General features: G+C 31.6%; 1 long non-coding RNA gene across 1 annotated transcript; it reads right to left on the bottom strand.

Moving 5' to 3' along the window:
- Nucleotides 1-442: 442 nt before the first annotated feature.
- LOC112524117 lies at nucleotides 443-2,448 on the bottom strand. The gene is made up of 3 exons (XR_003070360.1): nucleotides 2,358-2,448; nucleotides 2,214-2,279; nucleotides 443-678 (listed from the first exon to the last, which is right to left on the bottom strand). It is a non-coding gene; the product is annotated as an uncharacterized LOC112524117 (long non-coding RNA).
- Between the last annotated feature and the right edge of the window lie 997 nt (nucleotides 2,449-3,445).

The raw sequence follows: 3,445 nt of genomic DNA, 5'->3' as shown, positions 1-3,445 counted from the left end.
AAGATAATAATTAAGTATCTTATTAGATCTCAATGATTATTCTTATTATATTTTAAATTTTTTATATTTAAAATAAAACATTTATCTCATATCTGATTATGTTTTATATGCAGTTAGTTACACGAGTTCAAAAATAGAGCTTTAATAAATTATATTTTGTACTTACACACAATTTAATTTAATCTTGAACTTTAAGTAATAACATTAGTACTTCATGTAACAAAATGGTTTTTAAAAGTTTTTTCTAAATATTTCATCATATTAGAAAGGTACTCATGCAACGCCGGAAGATAAATCTCGATTTTAATGTTTCGTTTTATTCTTTGTTTTTGTCAATATTAAAATGAGATGTTTACCATATATTTGATTATGTTTATTTACAGTTAGTTACACAAGTTAAAAAATGAAGCTTTAATAAATTGCATTTTCGTATAGTGTAACACCCCATCCTACTAAACTTAAGATGAGACATGTCACAACCGAAAACGGATCAAAAGTCTACCATTTATAGTACAGAGCTCTAATGGAACTCCCAAAAAAAAACATTACAACCATAATATTACATATCACTAACATATTCACCTAACAACATAGCAAAAACACTATATTCAACCGCTAGTCTTTTAGAATCCTAAGCCATCTCGACCCTTCATTCTGCCCCTAAGTTAGATCTTGAACCTGCCGAGGTAAAACAAAACAAACCTCGACTGAGCAAAAATTGCCCAGTGAACGAATAATAGAAGAAGAATATCAAATATGAATAAATAACTGAAAGGAAACATTACGATACAAGTGAAATCAATTTAAGTGTRAATMKYTAAAAATTGAAAGTTATATAATAAAAAADATATTCAAGGTAAGAAGGTCATCCGTATCATTAGGATACGTTGTTCCCGATGGATGATCAGTCCAATCAGGCATCGTAATGGAATGGAAGTGTCGGGCACTACACCATCACATTCCCCGGTAACCAGAGGTATCTGGTATTCGGCTCTATCCGGTAACCAATATAATTGGTATTCGGTTCTACCCGGTATTCGGCTCTATCCGGTAACCAATATAATTGGTATTCGGCTCTACCCGGTATTCGGCTCTATCCGGTAACCAATATAATTGGTATTCGGCTCTATCCGGTATTCGGTTCATAGGATGCATCCAACATTCTCTATTTGGCTTGGCCGTAGCTTTTATGAGAATGCCATGACTATTTTAGCCATCATGGGGGCGTCTCAACACCTGTGCCCCGAGTATTGAGTCTATTCAAAGTTAAGTCAATAAACTCAAACTCAAATAACCAAATCAAGAACCAAACATTTGATAATAAGTCTAATAAAACCATTGAGGTTCCAACTTATATAAAATCGATCATGAGTCTAAAAACGTACCGGTAATGGTTTAGATTTTATCAGGTACACAAAATTTATAAACCAAAACATCATATATCACATAAAAGAATTTCATATACCAATTTGATCATCTCCCCTTTTGTGGACACGTGTCATAATTAAGATTTCATAGAATGGATAATCACCACAATTGATTACCCACATATCAAAGAAAGTAGATATTCGTACCTTGAAAGTGTTTTAAATATGATCAAACAAAATTTGAGGCTTATGAATGATTCCCTCCTTTCATATTACCTACACTTATCAGAAAAAGGACTTTTAGACTATTTTCAATAATACTTCTCATCAACTTCAAGTTCCTACAAGCTATTACCTTTCATAGAACTTATGGACCTTCAAGCATGCTCAACATACCACTAGGACACTTAGTAAACATATAACACAAACATATAACACAATGCCTAGGACTAAAGACAACATTTGCTAAAATCAAATTTACACAATCCAAACAGAAGCTAACAGGTTATGTACACCAAAAGTTTAAGCTTTTTTCTCACACTTAAAGGCTGAACTAAACTTTCTTATAAAAATGAAAGTTGTACATATACCTCTTAGGATTTCATACCAACTGGATTCACATAATTTGGAGTTCTGGTCTATTTTATACAGAATTTATACAAACAGAGTGCAATTTCGAGTGTCTGCAGACAGGGTCTGGAAAATCAAAGATTTCAAGACATGTAAGGTTCGAATTAGGTTTCTCAGTAAACTAGAAAGTTGTAGATAACTCAAACACCTTTCTAACGATATAAAGAACGCATCAATCGGACAAACGGTTGATTTTATATGAATTTTCAAACTTACAGAAACGAATCTGCCTCCTCTAACAGCACCAACTTAAAGAAATTTCATCAATCTTCAATTTTTAACCTATGAATCATGAATCAACTTAGGGTTTAACCAATGTCCTAAAGAAGAAGAAATCAGAAAAATAAACTATAGACATACCTTATCTTGAGTTCCTAGTTCCGATTATAACATCAATTCTTCAAAAACTCAAAGATTTAACAAGAAATCTCTAGGTTTATGAAGATGAGATGGGGAATTTTTAGAGAGAGGTAGGAGAGATCTTAAGAGTTAGAGAGAGGAAGCAAGCTGAAATTCTTTAAAAAAAATAACAATTTCCTATATATATTTACAATATTTACTATCTAACCCTTGATCTTAAGCTTAGTAGCAATATAATCATACTTTGACAATTTCCTTTACAATTTTGGTCCTAACCAAGATTGTTCTAACTAACTTAGAACTCCAATGAATTTTTTTGAAAATAACTAGGCCTAATAAACGGCTCTTAAAGACTAAGATATAAACACTAAAACACATTTTCACACTTGAACAAAATTGGTTCTCGATCAAGAGATTAGATTTACCAAATACAGGGTATTATATATAGTTTATTAATATGCATCAATAAACAGTAATTTATACATAAAATTGGTTTTTAAGAGTTTTTATCAAATAGTTTATGATATATTATAAATTAAATAACTAATCATATTTGGTAAGTAAAACTTAATAAATAAATAAATATAATGATAAACAAAATTATAATGTTACAATTCGTATAATGATTCAACAAAGGTCTTATTTTGTTTTAATTGTAATTATTTTTATCATAAAAATAAGCAACGAGACAAAAATGGTTACTAATAATCAAAATAACCTTTAATTGGGTGATAATGGGTTAGATTGGCCGGGTTGAAAGCACTTTAACAACCCAATCCAATCTTTATGGTTTGAAAAATCTCAACCCCACCGAATCAAAAGTGTAACCCAATCTAACCCACAGGAAGACTAAGAGTGAGTCTAGTGGGAAAGGCCGCAACTTGGCAGCAGGAAAGGTCGTAGGACCTTTTGTTTCCCTTGTTCGAGATTCCAGTGTTTGGCATGACTTTTCCGACGACTTAGGTCGTGAGGAAAGCCACGGGACCTTTTGTTTTCTTCCTTTTGAAAGTTTGAGCTGGTCCTCAATTGTTCTTGCTAGCCTCCCTATATCTCTTGGTAAATACAAAAAAAAAAAAAAAAAAAAAAAA

The sequence above is a fragment of the Cynara cardunculus genome (genome assembly GCF_001531365.2).
Source record: "Cynara cardunculus var. scolymus isolate 2C chromosome LG 13, CcrdV1, whole genome shotgun sequence".
Classification (NCBI taxonomy): Eukaryota; Viridiplantae; Streptophyta; class Magnoliopsida; order Asterales; family Asteraceae; genus Cynara; species Cynara cardunculus.
The sequence above is the reverse complement of the archived record's forward strand: the minus strand, read 5'-3'. Positions and strand labels throughout refer to the sequence as shown.